Source organism: Arvicanthis niloticus, chromosome 4 (assembly GCF_011762505.2).
Source record: "Arvicanthis niloticus isolate mArvNil1 chromosome 4, mArvNil1.pat.X, whole genome shotgun sequence".
Lineage (NCBI taxonomy): Eukaryota > Metazoa > Chordata > Mammalia > Rodentia > Muridae > Arvicanthis > Arvicanthis niloticus.
The window spans coordinates 40,302,688-40,323,092 of NC_047661.1; positions in this window are offsets into that span (position 1 = coordinate 40,302,688).

The window sequence follows — 20,405 nt, forward strand, 5'->3', positions numbered from 1 at the left end:
TAGCCTTAATATTTTTCTTGTAGACTCCTTGGGATTGTCTATCAATTCAACCACAGGATTTCTAAACAAAAGAGCTAGAAAGATCTCTCTACAGTTAAGAGCAGTGACCACTATTCAAGAAGACTTGGGTTTGATTCCCGGCATCCATATGATGGCTCACAACCATCTATAACTCCCCCACATATTTCTTCATCTTCAATGAAAGATGGTTTTAATTTGTAAAATTACATAAGCTATACAGTTAAGCTGCCTATAATTTATTTATGAATATTACATTTCAATTACAGAGTTAAGTTTTTAAATTGACTTCTCTTGAACACTCCCTCTGTAGCCCAACCATCTTCTCTCATGAAATATATCTCCTTTTACTGTCTTTGTTTTCTTGTCATCTTCTAACTTATCAACTTCTTTATGAGTTTTTTGAAATAAAGTTTGGCATATAAGCTGCATATTTGGGAGGCAATTTGAGAAACTATAGATGGGTTCCTGAGACACTTAGTCTTCTGGGAAATGTGTCAGAAATAAAGCTTGGTTTTTTTTAGGTTTTCCTGAGGAAACACGGTTCTCAGGAAATTCTAGTAACTTCATGTAACATCCCAATCAGAGCTTTCACTGTTCCAATAGAAGTTGAAACTATTAGAATTCCATGTATATTCCTGTCATTTCTAGAAACATCTGGCGTCTTCTATGTGCAGAGAATAAATCAGGGATCCATTTCTAGTTTCAGAGGCTCAGAGTGAGTCTTAGAGACACAGACTTGACAATTACTTCTCTTATTACAGTTTATTTTCTGAGTCTCTCCACCCAAACTAGTGTTTGCTTCAAAGTGGTGACCATGGAGTTTGGGTTTACTTCTGTCTGGCATATGAAATGGCTCAATACATATTTCCAGGGCAAACATCTGATTAACAACCAGTTTTGTTTCAGTCTGTTTTAAGGTCATTTTCTTGGGTATACAAAACCAAAAGGACAGACAGGATAAAGACTTCTTTCCTGTTTCCTGTGTACAGTCTTGTGTGGCCAGCTTACAGGCTTCACTGTCTACAGTCTTGTGTGGCCAGCTTACAGGCTTCACTGTCTACAGTCTTGTGTGGCCAGCTTACAGGCTTCACTGTCTACAGTCTTGTGTGGCCAGCTTACAGGCATCACTGTATACTATATAATCATCTGTTCCATTATTTCTTTTATGCTCAGGCTATTTTCTTCAGGAAGAAAAGGAAATCTGACCCAAAAAAATGTTCTTTAATGTAACAAAAAGCTTGTGCTTATAAATATAGATAAAAATCTCTCAGTATCTGCAGGTATGGGCTCTGGTGCCCCTGTAGGTGCCAGCTCCATAGATCACATTTATAAATTGGCATAGTATTGTCTAAAATCTGTGCAAACTGTCATGTATACTTTAAACAATCTCTAGATAACTCCTAGTAGTTAATACAATGTACATACCTTGCAAAACTGGCCATACTATATCGTTTAGGGAAGAAAGACACCTCAGAAATGTGTACATGTTCAATATAGGCAATTTTTCCCAAATATTTTCAGTCTATGGCCAATCAAGTCTGTAGACATAGAAACTGAACTGGTTCACTTGTGTATGTAGTGGGAATTGAACTCAGGGCCTTGGGTATTCTAGGCAAGCACTCTACCACTGAGCTATATTGCTAGCCTGAAAGTATGTTAAATGATCTCAGATACTGTTTGGATAAGCATTTTCAATGGCCTCTTTTTAAGAGATGAAAATAAGCTGGCATTCAGCTGCTAAATCTTATTGACAATAATCTGCACATAACCCTGCTGCACTGAGTAACTTAAGAACCAGTTCTGAGAAGCACTTTGAGCCTGACATTTCTTTAAGGCATAGCTTTTGCTCTCTAGACCTCTGCATTTTCTTATGCACATGGACTCCAAGAAGTCTTTTCAATGAATAAAGACAACTGAAACAAGAGTTTCCCAACTCTTTATAAAGTCATCTTTTTGCTCAGCTTGACCTCTCCCCACTTTTCTTATTGTTTTATAGCAGCTGCTCACTGACCTCTCCTGTGTCTTGGTTCTTAATTCTTTCAGAGCTTTGATATACATTCCAAAATTACACCTTTCTTTGGCTTTTATATCCATGATTTGACTAAAAATTGGAGGATATTTTATTAATGAATATCTATACACTGCAGAATCTATCTCTTTATAAATAATAGCAGGGCAAAGTCCATTTATTTTTTTCTTTCATTATTAGTGATCTTTGATTAAATGTTTTTTATTATTTAAAAGAATTTTAAAATTCAAGTCATCAAAATTCATATTTTGATCATATTCTTCCCTTCCTCTAAGTCTTTTCAGATTTTCTCCCCCTCCCTCTCCATCCAACTTTGTTATTTCTCAAAAAACAAACAAACAAAAATATACCAACAACCCCCCAACCACAAAACAAAATAAAACCATACCCCAAACATCTTCCCCCCAGAAAAATGGCACAATAATATTGTTCAGTCCATTATGTATTAGCAAACTATTTTTGTACAAGAATGGGTTATGCTCTGGAATGGTTAATATACCCAGTGTCACTCTACTGGAGAGAAAGAGAACTGATTTACCCTCTCCAATCAGGTATAAATGATAGTTCAGATGTAAACCTTTACCCTAGTGGCTAGGTACTCATTTATTTATTCATTTTTAAATATAAAAAATAAAATAAAATACAAGATAAAGCAAAAACTATTACATTGAGATTGGACAAGACAAATCAACAAATGGAAAAAGGCCTAAGAAAAGGTATAAGAGTCAGAGACTCACTAATTTGCAAATTAAGGAATAATAACACTATACTAATAAAACGCTGAACTGGAAGCTATTATATATATGTCTATATATATGTATATATATATGTGTGTGTGTGTATATATACATATATACATATATATACATATATACATATATGTATATATGTGTGTGTGTATATATATACATATATATATATATATATATATATATATATATATATATATGATCTTGTGCTGACCAATTCAGGCTCTATGAGTGCTGTTTTAGTCGCTGTAAGTTCATCTGAGCTTTGCTAATGTTGATTTAGGGGCCTTTTTTTCTTGGTGTCCTTCATCCTCTCTGACTCTTACACTTATTTTTGCCTCCTCTTCTGTGGGATTCTGTGAGCTCTGAGGGGAGGAATTTGATGAAAACATTTCAATAGGGCTAAATGTTCCAAGATCACTCATTCTCTGTGTAACTTGTGGCAGTGGGTCTCTATATTTGTTTTCATGTTCTTCAGGGGAAGCTTCTTTGATGATGGCCAAAGAAGATACTAGTCTATGAATATAGCAGAATATCATTAGGAATCATTTTATCACTACATTTTCTTTGCTTGTTTTTGAACAAGTATCTTTTGGTTTTTCCCTTGATCCCTGGGCTATATGTTATTAGGTTCTTGGTCACCCATAGTGGCAGGTATGTGTTCCATCTCTTGGAGTAGACCTTAAGTCAAATAGGTTATTGGTTGGGCACTCTCACAAGCTTTGTGCCACCATTGCCCTGGTGGATCTTGCAGGTAGGTGAACAGTTTGTGATTGGATTGCTGTTTATGTTTATCTTCTGATGGCCCTATAACCTGTCAGTGCTGACTTAAATTACCTGATCTTCACCAATTACCTAAGCATGAATCACCTTTCAACTCGTGGGACTGATAATAACTCTTTCTCTGACTAATAATGGCTTTCTCTTTCACACAAGAAGGAGACTGATGTGTTAAGTATCATCACTACTTCCTCTCCCCAAACCCTACATATAACAACCTTCCTTCAGGACTAAATGGGGCCAGCCTTTGGCAAAAACCAATTTCATATGGGAGAACTCAGTGGTGTGTATTCCACACTGTTTCCCACTTGTTCTAGCCAAGCTCCCTCAAAGATAACTTATGAGCCACCTTTTCCTCTTTATCTTCCTAGACTGTCCTGGAATTGCCTCTCAAATAAATGAATGCATTAAAAAAAATTTTGCCTAATTCCAGGAGATTTCAATCTAAAACAGCCATTTATATTTTATAAAGCACAAACACACATATTTTCTATTTTTTTTAATTTTCATGAGAAATAGGTTATCCAAAGCATACTCCTGCTGCTTTACAGAGAATGAAATAGGCATGAGTAATCTGATCTCCATCAGACCACTGACAGTAATTGCAGTATCTAAGCAAGTAACAAATAAATCTGGGGCTAAGCCAAGTCTTCTGAATTGAGAGCTGCATCTCTCGTCTGTACCATAATCCTTGAGTTCTTAGCTGCCAGGCCCCTAAACTCATGTAAATACAACCTTCACAAAGAAAACTTGAATCTAAAAATGATATCAATTGGATTGGGATTGCTTTAAAAATAGTCAACCATACATCCTAAAGATTTGTGAGGTCTTCCTTCTTGCTTCATGTAGCATCCTTTATGTTACATGGTGTGCCTGCTTAACTAGATGACTCTATGCACTCCTAATGCACCCAATATAATAGCAAGTGAAGCAGGCTGGAGGCACATGTGGTATATCAAGCTTCAGAACTTGAAGATGATGGAGCCTGTTAAAAAATCATCTGACTGCTATTGATTTCTCATGGTCTTTTAAAAAGGAATGACCCTTGGACACATTGTGTGAGAATCTGTGATATGATATCATTAAAATCCAAAGGCAATCAAAATCCAGATTTCAAAACTTACTAGTGCAAAATGTTTACTTGCCAGAGTTCATTTGATGGAAGTGTTCAGTATATATGATTTTTTTCAAGGCAGATTTTTAGATTGTGAGAGGACGTGGTGGAACTAAAGAAAATTGTATGGTGGATGAACTGAGAGCCCTATTGTTGGTCTTTGCTCAGGAAAGTCAATACAGTGAGCACATTAGTATTCAGAAGATGCTTCAGCTCCTAGGAGCAAGCTGCCAGGCAGTCAGTTTGTCAGGATAAAACCACAGCCTTTCTCTGTTGTCTTTTCTCTAACAACAGAACTTCCTTGACAATGTGAGACACATCTCAAGGATAGTTGTGACAATTCCTTTGCTGAGAGAGGAGCCAAACCTCAGGACAGAGACTCACAGTCTGCCTTCAATTTTTTTCATAGTCACTTTATGTATAATATGATGCCTTCCAAAAATACATAACATCCAATACATTTGGGGACAGTGTTAGAGACAGTTTGGCCCTGAGGTTAGAGAGGACTTGAAGGTTCATTTGTACAATTATTATTTATAAGACAAAATTTTGTGTCTTCGAAAGCATTTTCCACAATGTTGGATATTAATATTTCCACTGAATACTGATTCTTTATCTGTGAGAGGCTCTTGGGAAAGTTTGAAATAAAACAAGACAGTTTAAGCCTTGGAAAGATTGCCTCTATCTTTTATTCTGTGAACCTACTCTGTGGTCATTTAGATAAATTACCATCTGGTCCTCATGTCCTAGCCATATTTGTAAAGATTAAGTGTCTAAGGCACTGAAGCTACAATTCCACAAGGCATAATTAACTTTTGAAGTAGGAGTTAACAGTTACTTATTCATTCCTTAGCCCTTTTCATCTATTTGTTTTTAGAATTTCATATGCAAATATTGTATTAACAACATTTCCATCTCTCCTCCATCTTCAATTCCACCTATGTTCTTCTCACTCTTTTACAAATTATAGGGCTCTCCTTCTTCTTCCTCTTCTTTTTCTTCTTTTCTCCTTCTCCTCCTCCTTCTCCTCCTCCTCTTCCTCCTCTTCCTCCTCCTCCTCCTCCTCCTCCTCCTCCTCCTCCTCCTCCTCCTTCTTCTCAATACAGCCTGCCAAGTTCATCTATTGTTTCTCATATGAGTATTTATTTAAGGCTGACCACATAAAAGTAGATAACCTATCAGGGGGATTATCTCTGAGAAAATTGATCACACCCCTTCTCAGAAGCCCTCAATGATATTTGTTATTGTGTCATTTAAGAATTTTATGTTAAATATTATACATCAGTTCAGACTTTGCAAATGTGTTAAACTTAATGTTTCCAAGATATCAATGGATACAATTAAAAGAAAACCACTCAGAAAGCTTAGTCACAAAAGTTTAACAACTACATTTTAAAACAAGTTTAGGAATTGCTAGTTTAAGCCAAGTTGCTGTATTAACAAGAGAACAGTACAGAAATTACATGTGTTAATCCTTAACATACTCTTCAAATGGATAATAGTGTTTCTCATTAAGCTCCTTCTCACAGACCTCTCTCATGGGACTAACACCGTAGAATATAGGATTTCAGATACTATCACAATCCTGGCAGCAGTGAAATTGCATTTGCTCTTCCTTACTTGGCTGTCTTCATCATGTCAATGAAACTGCTAGGTGTAGTTTGGCCATAATGCAATCCATTTTTTGTTGACAAAATTTCCCTGGAAAAAATTCCTTAAATATTCATTGGCCCAGTGGTCTAAAACCCTTTTCCCTTGCTGCTATAGAACTTGTCTTAGCCTCAGAGTTACAAATGACCAAAAAGAAAGACTTAATAATCAAAGTAGTCATTTCTGAAAGTAGGATTTTTTTGCATCTATTAAATCTTTAAGCTATTTTATCATTAGTAAAGAAAGATATACATGTCAGATATTTGAATCCTTGAGAAGCCAATGTGCATTGAAAATGTATTTATGAGATAATGGTGGTCTGAGAATAAAGAAATGACAATACAATTTTTATTATAGGATGATTTTATGTGTCATGAGAATTTACTAAACCCTCACAGGTAAGAACCAGGAATTTGGCTAGACATGAGAATGCAGGTAAACCATCATGGTTCCTTTCATGAAGCTTCTTTTCTTGAGATGAAGACACAAAATTAACAGATTGAGTGTTTCTATTAAAATAAGTGTATCTAAAATGATGGACTGGGTATTGGGTCTATTTTGCACCTTACTGACATAAATTGGTATAGTTATGCTCTAACTGTATTTTGAGAGAAAAGTTTTATTTTAACAGGAAGGGTGATATGTAGGAGGAGCTAAGGTGGGAGGAGTCTGGTGAGGAAGAGGAGGAATAAGGAGAAGAGGAGAAGAAGAGGAGGAGCTAGTGATGAGAGAGAGAAAGAGAGAGGGGGGCTAGACATGGAGGCAGATGTTCACATGTCTCCACCAGTCAAAGATAGTTGATAATCTAGGTTGGGTATTAGGTTACACTTCTGATTGATATTGAACATTACCAAACTTATAAAGACTTTGGTTAACATTTAAAAAATTGTATAAAAGCAAAAAGGGGAAGGGGGCATGGAATATGGGTTTCCTAGGGACGGGAAATGGGGAAAGGGGATGGCATTTGAAATGTAAATAAAATATCCAATAAAAAATAAATAAAAAAAATAAGTGTTTCTATTGGGATGGTCATTTCTTTTGAAATGGGTGTTTCTATCAAAATGAGTGTTTCTTTTTAGATGAATGTTTCTATTAAGATGGGTGTTTCTTTTGAGATGGGTGTTTCCATTGAGATGGGAGTTTCTTTTGAGATGGGTGTTTCCATTGAGATGGGTCTTTCTTTTGAGATGAGTGTTTCCATTGAGATGGGTGTTTCCATTGAGATGGGTGTTTCTTTTGAGATGAGTGTTTCCATTGAGATGGGTGTTTCCATTGAGATGGGTGTTTCTTTTGAGATGAGTGTTTCCATTGAGATTGGTGTTTCCATTGAGATGGGTGTTTCTTTTGAGATGAGTGTTTCCATTGAGATTGGTGTTTCCATTGAGATGGGTGTTTCCATTGAGGTGGGTGTTTCTTTTGAGATGGGTGTTTCCATTGAGATGGGTATTTCTTTTGAGATGGACCTTTCTTTTGAGATGGGTGTTTCTTTTGAGATGGGTGTTTCCATTGAGATGGGTATTTCTTTTGAGATGGACCTTTCTTTTGAGATGGGTGTTTCCATTGAGATGGGTGTTTCCATTGAGATGGGTATTTCCATTGAGATGGGTGTTTCTATCAAAATGAGTGTTTCTTTTTAGATGAATGTTTCTATTAAGACGGGTGTTTCTTTTGAGATGGGTGTTTCCATTGAGATGGGTGGTTCTATTGAGATGGGTGTAATGTGAGTGAATTGGAATGTTTTGAAGGTATGTTGAAGGTATATTTAACAAGACTCTTCTCATAACATGATTTTCAGGATTATATATGATGCCTACATTGTAAACCAAAAATTAGCCCAGACCTAAAATATGGATGACATTTGTCAAAATCCACATGGTGGGACATAAGAAAGAAGTATGGACAGGCAGGTCATTCCTGGAGGCCCTCAGAATACATCAAATCTTTTCATTTTCTCTTCTTATGTCTTGAAAACCCACTTACTATCCATTTACTTGCTTATCACAGACACATTATGTCTAAGATTTCATGGACAACACAAAAGACCTGTAAGTATAAGAGGAAAATGAAGCAAAAATTAATCATTATTATTCAAGACTGTGAAATAGTATTGGAATGTGAGATAGAACTAAATCAGTCTGCTCAGTCAACTTAAGATCAATAGCCACATATGAACAGCTTCAAAGCTCTGTCCAGGGTACTGAAGTAAGATAGTATTAGGATACTTGAAAATGTTCTTAGATGGTATAAGCTGAAACTAAGTTGACATTTAAATACAGAAGGTAATTTCTATGTAGCAAAAAAAATAGTGAACCTTGATACATCTTTAGAGGGCTCTCTGTCACTGTTCAAGCAAACGCTTTTCTTTGTACCACTATGTACATGCAATAACCCTCTGTTCACATCTAGGAGCCCATGTGATCATCCCTATTTTACAGATCAGAACTGGGAAGAGGGCTCTAAGATCATATCTAATCTAGAAATATACTTCTAAACCTGCTAACCTAGAGGCTGCCTGTCTTAGACTCCTGGCACTGCTAGGGTACTGCAAAAGTTCTGCTAAAGCTAGATGGCTTTAAAAGATATAAATTTAATTACTCTCATAATTCAAAAAGCCAAAAATCCAAAACCCAGGTATTAGAAGGCTGTGTCCCTCCTCTATCTATAGGATCCTCCAGATCCTGTAGAGGAATTGCTTCTTTTCACCTCCTCTGGCTCTTAGTAGTATCACTTGTTTAGTGACCATGCCATTGCAGTTCACATAAGAACTACACACACACACACACACACACACAAACCACTATCACCACTATCACCACCAACACCACCAACACCATTTCCCCACAGTAAAACTTTTATTAAAAATAAAATCTAGGAGATGCTCGAGAGTCTTAATTATATTTTCTAAACTTTTTAAAAATAAGCTCACATGCAGATATTGATGCGAATGGGATACATTCATATATTTTAGAAAGTTGCAATTTCTCTCATTGCAATTCCCTATTAACTTCATTCTTTAAGTAGTGATATGGCTGAGGCAGCTAGCTAAAGTATACCATATCTAAAACTGTAAAACACAAACAAAAAATGGCCTATGCCAGATACAAACAACCCAGGAAATATTTTGGGTAAGTGTGTTTGGGTGAGAAAGAAAGTATGGCTACTTGGAGTAAAAAGGGTTTTGTTGAAATGTGATCTCCCATGTAGCCCATGCTAGCCTGGAATTCCCTATCTTCTGACCCCTGCTCCCCAAGTACTGAAGGAAAGCATAGCAATTCTCCACATTATAAATCTTATGGCCAGATTTTCACCAATATTGATCTTGTGGCACTCTGAACAAAGACAGGGCAGGTTAGGAACCTAGGACTCAGAGGGAGTTGAAGAACTGGGAGAAAATGCTTGCCTCAAAGATTAACCTTTGTTACATTTAATATCCTCTCAATTATCATTCATGATTGACTGTTATCTGAATAAAGAATCCAGGCTTCAGTAGAGCTGTTTTGTTTCCTTGTATTTCTCATTATATATCTTGTTACATTATCTGAGCTGTAAACTAAAACTAAGACCAGTGTGATGGCAGATGACAGAAAACAGAGAAAACACCTCCCACCTGAAAAATATTGATCACTCTGAAAAATATTGACACTTTAGAAGGATCAAAGTAGAAGCCTCTGTCATGCCTGCCAAAAAAAATCACCTCAATATTTTGGTACATTTCCTCCTCACCCAGGCTGAAGTTGCTGTGGCTTGTATGTGTATTCCATCCTGCCATCTCAGTGTTGCTCTTACTAGCAAGTGTGTTTTCTCATTATAAGCTGTCATCTTTCAGACAGAGAGAAATGAATGCAAAAGAACACATAGAAGTCACTTAAGCCCAGAAGCATATCTGAGCAACATAAGGTAGAGGAAATACCAGTATGCAAAGTGACATTGTCCTGAAACAAATGAGGAAATGTCCTCTGGAGCTTTTCGAGGTCTTTAACCAGGCATGTGAGCAATGAACAGTTTATCCTGTACTGCATTACTAAACATCGCTCACACCAACAGCTCTGCACCACGAATAATCAATATTATGTCCTTGAATCAAACCATGGAATTTAAAAGCTACACAATCTCACTATTGAGATGGCATGAAGTGAGGGCATCTACACTGATACACTCAGCCTCTCTCAGTTAAGATGTTGCTTTAGTGTATCTGGTTTTATGTGAAGGTCCTTTATCCACTTGGACTTGAGCTTTGTATAAGAAGATAAGAATGGGTCGATTTGCATTCTTCTACATGCTGACCTCCAGTTGAACCAGAACCATTTGTTGAAAATGCTGTCCTTTATCCACGGGACAGTTTTATCTCTTTTGTCAAAGATCAAGTGACCATAGGTGTGTGAGTTCATCTCTGGATCTTCAATTCTATTCCACTGATCTTCCTGCCTGTCTCTGTATCAATACCATGCAGTTTTATCACTACTGCTCTATAGTACAGTTTGAGGTCAGGGATGGTGATTCCCCCAGAAGTTCTTTTATTGTTGAGAATAGTTCTTGCTATTCTGGGGTTTTTGTTATTTCAAATGAATTTGTAAATTGGTCTTTTTTATCTCTATGAAGAATTGATTTGGAATTTTGATGGGGATTACATTGAATCTGTAGATTGCTTTTGTCAAGATGGCCATTTTTATTACATTAATCCTGCCAATCCATGAGCATATACCTAGGCACAGGGGAAAAGCTCCTGAACAGAACACCAATGGCTTATGCTCTAAGATCAAGAATTGACAGATGGGACCTCATAAAATTGCAAAGCTTCTGTAAGGCAAAGGACACTGACAATAGGACAAAATGGCAACCAACAGATTTGGAAAAGATCTTTACCAATCCTACATTTGATAGAGGGCTAATATCCAATATATACAAAGAACTCAAGAAATTATACTCCAGACAACCAAATAACCCTATTAAAAATGGGGTACAGAGCTAAAAAAAAGAATTCTCAACTGCGAAAACTCCAATGGTTAAAAAGAAGCACCTAAAGAAATGTTCAACATCCTTAATCATCAGAGAAATGCAAATCAAAACAACCCTGAGATTCCACCTCACACCAATCAAAATGGCTAAGATCAAAAACTCAAGTAACAGCAAATGCTGGCAAGGATGTGGAGAAAGATGAACACTCCTCCATTGTTGGTGGGATTGCAAGCTGGTACAACCACTCTGGAAATCAGACTGGCAGTTCCTACAAAATTGGACATAGCACTACCTGAGGACCCAGCTATACCACTCCTGGGCATATACCCAGAAGATGCTCCAACATATAACAAAGACATATGTTCCACTATGTACATAGCAGCCTTATTTATAATAGCCAGAAGCTAGAAAGAACCCAGATGTCCTTCAACAGAGGAATGGATACAAAAAATGTGGTGCATTTACACAATGGAATATTACTCAGCTATTAAAAAACAACGAATTCAAGAAATTCTTATGTAAATGAATGGAACTAGAAAATATCCTGAGTGAGGTAAGCTAATTACAAAAGAACACACATGGTATTTACTCACTGATAATTGGATATTAGCCCAGAAGCTTGAAATAGCCAAGATTCAACTCACAGACCACATGAAGCTCATGAAGAAGGAAGGCCAAGTGTGGGTGCTTTGGTCCTCAAGGGAGCAAATATGGAGACAAAGTGTGGGTCAGAAACTGAAGGAGGGGAAGTCTGGAGACCATTCCACCTGGGTATCCATTTCATGTGCAGTCACCAAAGGTAGACGCTGATGTGGATGTCAGGAAGTGCATGCTGACAGGAACCTGATATAGCTGTCTCCTTAGAGGTCTGCCACTGTCTGACATATTTAGATATGGATGCTCACAGCTAACCATTGAACTGATCAACAAGTTCCCAATGGAGGAGTTAGAGAGAAGACTGAAGGACCTGAAAGGGTTTGTGGCCCCCATGAGGAGAGCAACAATACAACCAATCAGAGCTTCCCAGGGTCTAAATCCCCAGCCTGGGAGCACATAGGAAGGAACCCATGGCTCCAGCTATATATGTAGGGGAGGATGGCCTTGTTGGGCATTAGGTGGGAGAGGAGATCCTTGGTCCCATGAAGGCTAGACACCAAGTGTGGGGGAATTTGAGAGTGGGGAAGTGGAAGTGGGGGGGGGGTAGGTGGGAGCATATCCTCAAAGAAGCAGGAGGAGGGGGATGGGATAAGGGGTTCCTGGGCAGGGGGGTATGAGGTAAGGGGATAACATCTGAAATGTAAATAAAATATCCAATAACAAAAAGAAAAAAAAAGATGTTGCTTAAATGGACAAGACTCATTTAAGTGACTATTCAGGGCCCATACATTAGTACCTTTGTCATCCATCTTTTGTAATATTAGGAAGTGGCAGATTTTTTAAGAAGTGGTACAAGGTGGGCTGCAGAGACAACTCAGCCATTAGAAGATCATATTGCTCTTCCAGGGGATTCAAATCATTCCTACAACCTACAACAAGCATCTCATAAATACCTGTAACTCCACCTCCAGAAGGATCTGGGGCCCCTGGCCTCTTCCAGGACCTGCATTCATACGCACATACACACATCCCTACACATGCATGTATGCATACATACATTCATACAGACATATATACATATATTCATACATACATATATACATACAATTTTTTAATTAAAAGGCAAGACATACTGGAAGTTAGTTAAGGCAAGGAATACTGAAAGAAAGTTGGAATACTGGGGATATACTCATAAAGGAGGTTTGGGAACTCTAAAACATTTTCATCTGTGTTTTTGTTTCCTAACAGGTATGAGGTGAGTGACTTTGTTCACTCTCCAACAATGGTGTTAGCTGTATCACAAGCCCCAAAGCAAGAAAGGTAATAACCATGGACTGGGATCCAAAATAACCCTTGCTTCCTTCAAACTGGTTAGCCTTTGGAATTTTGTCACCAATGACTAACATACTATGTTAATACATTTGCCTAGATACTTTGAGGTTTCAGTTTTAAATGTTTGTATATTTATATCATTTAGTGAATTCTTACTATTTGCTAGGACTATAGTAGACACTTGAAAAATTATTTCATATAGATGTATAAAGCAGTTTTCTTTCTATGCTATATTGTATTCTCTTTAATTTGTGCAAGCACTTTAAAGAACAGTAAAAAAATTTCCCAGTTTCAATTAAAAACCAATAAATTCCAATGAATCTGCCTCTACCACTATGGCTCCAATCTCAATAGTACACTGTGTTGTTTATTTATTACACTCTTTAAAACTTAAACTCATGATTTTCACAATTGAACATATAGTTCTTCTGTCATTATTACTTTAAAAAACATATCCTGCTGGTTGTGTACAATTTATTACATTATTAATGCCTCAGATTTCTTTATTCTCATAATTCTGATTATTTCAGTTTTAGATTTCTTTGATGTGTTTGAGTGTTTGCCTACATGTATGTCTATGTACTATTTATGTGCCTAATGTTTGTGGAGGCCAGAAGAGGGCATTGGATTTCCTGTAACAGGAATTACAGATAGTTGTCATCTGTCATATTAGTGTTGAGAACCCAGGTTCTCTGGGAAAGAATCCAGTGCTCTTAACCACTGGAACATCTCTACCTTATATTCTCATAATCTTGTAACTGAACATAAGACTTTAACCTCTTACTTTTCTTCATAAAATAATTCCAAGAAGAAAGTATTATAAAACGTGTAGATGTCTTCATGCTTTTGATATTTATTCAGAAAGTGCAGCACTGTACCTTATGCATTATTAAGAATCTAGTAAGTCCAGCTTTTTACCTGAGGAATGGAGCTGAAAATGGATCGACAAAAGGCAAAAGAAAAAAGAATAGACAAAAATCAGAAAAAGCTGCAGAGTAAATAGGGAATAAATGGAACTGGAGAGATGGCTCAGCAGTTAAGAGTGTTGGCTGTTCTTACAGAGAACTTGAGTTCAATTCCCACCACCCATATGGCTGCTCACAACCATCTATAACTACAGTTCCAGGGGACATTAGGGTTTTCTCTCATTAAATGAGATACATTAAAATATATATGTATATGTATGTTTATATTTGTAGGCATGTACACATAAGTACAAGCCATGGCATACAGAAAAGGGCTCCTCCCTGGACCTGGGGTTACAGGTTGTTATGAGTCACCCGGTATGAGTGCTGAAAACTGAACTAAAGTTCTCTTGAAAAGCAACATGACTTCTCAGCTTTCAAATAATCTCCCGTCCCTTACTTTTCTCTGAATGACTTAGAATTCCAGGGTGATGATCCCATTTGACCCATCAAACAAACACTGTTGAGTAATTACTTTGGGGCAGCCACTTAGTTACTTCATAGAAATATAATAAAGAATAGACTATAGATATTGCCTCCACAAAATGTTTAGTAAACATTAGTCTAGTAAACAAACATCTAGTAACAAAAAGATTAATAAATTATCATGGTAAATTTTTATAAAGATGTTATTTGATATAAAACTAAGACAACACAGAAACATCTACATAAAACTAAAAGAAGATAGAGCCTTTTTTGGTTTTTTTTAGAGGAAATGATAGGATTCCAGAATAATTCACAGGTGGCAACTTGGAAGAGGAGGGAAGAAAATATGCTCATGAAAAAAGGTAGGTGATCTTGAGAGCACATGGACTCCTCCTTGTACTCTTCTTCTTTCCTTTCTTGACCTCATGGGTAAACGGCCTCATCTGTCACATGCTCCAGCTACCTTGCATTAACATAGACTCTAAATTGATGGGGCCAATGATAGACTAAAATATCAAAAATGCTGAGCACAAATTAATCCTTTCTGTCTTTTTTTCCGTTTAGTTTTTTAGAGTGTGAGTAATAGTGATGCGGCTGAGTAGATGGGTGGGTGGTGGACTTGCATGCATGTGTCATGCATGCACTGTGGAGGCCAGAGATTGACAGCAGTTGTCTGCATCTCTTGCTCCTCATCTTACTTTATGAGCTAGGGTCTCTCACTGAACCTGAAGCTCACCATTTATCTAGGTATCCTGGCCAGGAAATCCCTGAGATCCACCCGTTTTCATCCCCATACTTACTGTTTCCTTCTTCAATCTCTCTCTCTCTCTCTCTCTCCCAGGTGATCTATTTCAGTGAGGATGCCTTTCCCTTCTTATAAGTTGCTTATCACAAGTGTTTTGTCAGTGGAAAAAAGCTGGATGATATAGATGTGTTTAGTCTTATAGATGGAAAATTCACTGACTGTAGGGAAAAAAAGCAGATTGATAGATGTTATAAATGTAACTCAGATGAAAATAAGCACACAATTTTAAAAATCTAACACATTGGGCTTTTCTGGGTGTATGCATAAGACAGGGTCTTATTGTACACCCCAGATTGGCCCCAAACTTTCTAGCATCCTGCTAAGATTAGTTTTTCAATATAAAGGTACTACCAAATGGCTAGATATGAGTTAGACTCTTCGTTTGTTCTCTGAACAAAACCCACTAACACACACAGTTCCTGAAGACCAAATGCTTTGATCAAGAGCTCTTTAAATTATGAAACTTGTATTTTATAGTTTATTTAAGTTAATAAAAAGAAAACTGATATACAGAGATAGAGCTGTTCTCAAGGGAGCCAGGGCAGGGGAAAATAATCACTAGGAAATGAGTTAAGAATAGACCCAGACCTCCATGTCTGATGAACCTGATGAACAGGATTCAGGTAGATGCTAGTAATTTAGTTTAGTCAGGAATAAGTTCTCTAAATGTCCATAAATTTCCATGGCCATTAAAGAAAGGCAAGAGAGAGTCCTTGGGAGTAAGAAAACTGAAAAAGATTGACAGGCAAGACACACCTTGTGTTGTAAGGTCAAGAAGAATGCACAAAGGGGTGTGAAATTCTTGCTGTCACACTTGCCATGCCTGCCAGTTACATAAGCTGGATGGGAGAGTATGAGAGTGATAAATGTTGATGCTGATGGGGTGACACTGTGCAAAGCATTTCAAAGCCCTGTAGGAGTATGGCTGTACACTGCAGGTTTGAGAAATTATCCAGGTTGTCATCAGGAAAACAACCGGTCTTAATAAGAGAGTCAAGGCAGTGAATGGAGAAGGCTCAGATCGGAGGGGAATTTAATACAAGAAAACAACTAAGTCCACTGTATCAAATCAGGACATTTGTTCTGTAGATCTCTGGGACCACAGGCTGTAGCTTAGAAGAAAAGAGGCTTCCCAGTGTCTCTAGAGTACTATCCTGTGTCCTTGCTCAGTTTTCCTGAACACAGATAAAATATCATAATAATTCTATGCAGCTAGTAGTGGTGGCATTCAAAATGTTGAAATGAAATATTGGTAACAATGCTTAAAGAGCAACTAACAGACTAGAAGCCCTCTGTCATGCTGGAAATGTCTGAGATTATACAGAGGTTGTAGAACTTATCAGAGGACTGAGGATCTATGAAAGCCAGAAGGTAAAGAAAAGTAGGATACAAATAAATTCAAGATTCAAAGGTCAAAACTGTGGTGATTGGAAAACTCACTTGACATTTGATGCTTTCTGTTCTGTGGTCAGAAGCCATGCCACTCCTTTTCTGAAACCAGATGCTTCCCTTTCATAACTAAGATCATTGTTTCCCAAGATAAAATTTGCTTCCTGTTTCTCTGCTGTTACAAAAATGTGTGAGGATGTGCCAGGTTCTCTGGCTCACAAACATTTAGGTTTGCTAGGATGCAATCATGCCGGCTGTGAAAGCAGTGATCACACTTGTACCAAGCAGTTTGCAAATCTCCACTCTTCAGTGACATCAGGAACAGAAGTGTCTCCAGGACCCTCCTGTCTCAGATTCTCCTGACTGCTCTTGAAGCATCATCTGCTGCTTTAGTCAGTCACTAGCCTTGGAGTTCTCCAGGCAAGAGCTCGTCATGCTGACATTTCATCTGAGACATGCCTTGATGTATTTACTTTAGTCACCTCAAAGATGCCCTCCCCTTCCCTCCACCCTCTCCAATAAGATGTCTTTTTCTATTTAGTCTTTTAGTGTATGAAGTATCCATCTTGACTTTTATAATAAAATGGGATATAGGATTGCTAACATCTTTCAGATTTTGTTTTGTTTTTGTTTTTTACTGTCATCCCTACTAGAATATATGATGTATGAGAGCACCGGTGGCATCATTTTAGTTCACTGCATTATCCCTAATACCCATAACTGAGTGTGGTAAGAACCATCACTGGATGTGGCATGAGAGTAAATTATGATTGAACCTTAACTGTCTTCCAAAGACCCACATGCCTACGGCTTGGTCACCAGCATGGGCTAAAACTGGGACATGATAGAAGGAGGCCTAGAGGGAGGCAGTTGGATGGCTGGTATCATGCTACTGAAAGAAATTTTAGGGTTCTTTCTTCTCCGCTCCCTCTGCCTTCTCCTCCCCAGCTTCCATCTCTTTCATGCCTTCTTCCTAGCCAACATAAGAAGAGCAGATTGTTTTATCACATTCTGTACCATGATGCACTGCTTCACTATAAGCCAACACAATGGAGCCAAGACTGAAACCATGGTCAAAATAAACATTTCTTCTTTTTAAGTTATTTGTCTCAGGTGCTTTTGTCACAGCAATTGAAAGCTGACTGAGACAGATATTTAAGAGCCATCTACAGAACAAAGAAGCCAGCAGGCCAGGCACAAACAAGCCAACCTATAGATTGGTAAACTGAAGGAATTCCCAAGTTATAAAGAGCTGCCTTAATCCCCTACTATCCACACACAGTGAGCACAAGTGACCTTCATATTGGACTTGACAGAACTCTTGGCCAATCAATACACTGGACATGCACCACTTATGCTAAACCTGAGCAACCATGGTGTGGTATTCTCGTCCAAGGGCTCTCAGAGCCTCCACAGTACAGATGTATATACTTCTCTTTAAAAAGAAAGAGATCTTTCAGAACAGCAGAATCAAGCTCTATTCTTTCTTTCACTTCAAAACAAATATGACCTGTTCCTACTAAACAGAATAATCAATTGGTCAAAAGCAATTATGGGTAGGGCAAAATGCATACCAACCATACTGCTCTGCATTCAAATGCTCTGTCTGATGCTTCATTTCCCATTTCTGTAACAGTACATACTTCATTATAAAAATTAGGTATCATTATAAAATATAAGCCCTAAATAATCTAATTACATTGTTCTCCTCTTTGGCATAATTTATACTTTGTGTAATAAAGAATAGAAGAAATATGAGTTTGATCATCCAGGGGAGCACTGAAAAAGGGTGATACAAATAAATTATTCTCTCCCAGTTTTTATCATGATTTTTTAACAGAGTCTAGAGGAAGCTACAGATATTAAAAGGAAACATGAATTAGCCTACATGATTTCCAAACCTGGAAAAGCTACCAGTACAATTGTGTTGTTATAGGAGTATAACAAAAGAAAATTTCAGATGGTTAGCTTGTATGAGACAGACAGATATCTATATAGATTATCATATAGGTGTACAGTAGAGAGGGAGAGAGATACAGATGTGAACATACCAATGGAAATTAATATACACATCAAAAATTATAATTTATTACCATCTAAATTTTCCCTTTTAATTTCTATGATCCATTTGTGAATAGTTAAGGTTGGGATTAAGATCCCATTTTACACAAAATAAGAACTCTGCCAATACCAGTGCTTAGTTTGAAACTGTGAAGCTGGAAAGGGAGAGCCTTGTGAGGTGCTTGCTCACTCTGGCACACTGCTGTACTCTTCTATACACCCTCTGGATAGCAGAGATAAGAAAAAAAATCTCAGAACTGTGTACAATCATTCACTAAAGTCATTCATCTGAAATGCTTTTTTTATGATGTAGTGGAATCTATTTACAGATTAGAACATTTTCTATATAGAGTTTTTTACTCAAGAGAGACAGAAAATTTGTCCCAACTTCAGTAGCATTCCTGAGATAGTGAACAATTGCAGAGTTCATCTGGACCCCCAAGCAGTATCAGGCAATGTCCTTATGGTCAGTTAAGATGCCTCTACCATGTACTATTAGTGAGGTTAATATTGAGTTTATTAACCTATTCTTTATGAAAATACAAACACAAATACAAAATACAAATATCCAATATACTATGTTGATTTTTCTTTCAATATACATAACACATTTTTTCTAATTCTAGACAGGAAAACACATGTGACTTATACTTCTCTTCTCCAAAACTTATCTTTCCAAGACAGAGAAAGGTTAAGGAGGCATTATGCCTGCAGGAAACTCTCAGAGATATCTGAATTTAACTAGAGAGAGTGGGTAAAAAACAAATTTGCCAAGGAAAAGAGGAGACATGACAGCTTGCTGCTGTTGCTTCCTTGCTTGAAAAATGGCATCATTTATTTAGATCTTAAGAAACATCACTAACATCTGGAGCTGGTGCTCCTTGCTGAACTCTTTGGAAACTTAGGGTGATCCCTGGCAGATACTGTGAATGCCATAACCCTTGGAACATAGTGTGATACAAGAACCCATGGGAGCCTCTGCAACACCCTAGATGATGAAAATGTGAGCCAGAACTCCAGTTTAGCCAAAAAGTATATTACTTTATTTCCGTCTCAGTTTCTTTCCTGTTGCTGTGATAAAATCCTCTGACAAAAGCAACTCAAGGGAGAAGGGTTTGTTTAGCTCACAGCTCCAGGTTACAGTCCATCATTGTAGTTAAGTCAAGCATCGGGACCTTGAAGCAGCCGGTCACACTTAATCTGCAGTCAAAAGAGAGTAAAGAACATGTACATGCTAGTGTTCAGCTCACTACATCCCTCACATAGCAAATGGTACCAGCAGCAGATGGGCCTAGAGGCCTATCTCCCAGATAATGTTTTGTAGCTTAAGCAGAGAATGTATTTGCTTGATTGTTTATTACCATATAAATTTTTAATAAACACGAAAAATCTAAAGATGGAAGAAGGTGAAGTGTTTAAATTGTTAGGTGATATCATTATCAGAGATATTTGCTCTTAATTAATACTTAATTAAACAGGCTGTAGTATGCACTTACTCGTGAAGGGGCCAGGCATCATCAAGAGAGACTTA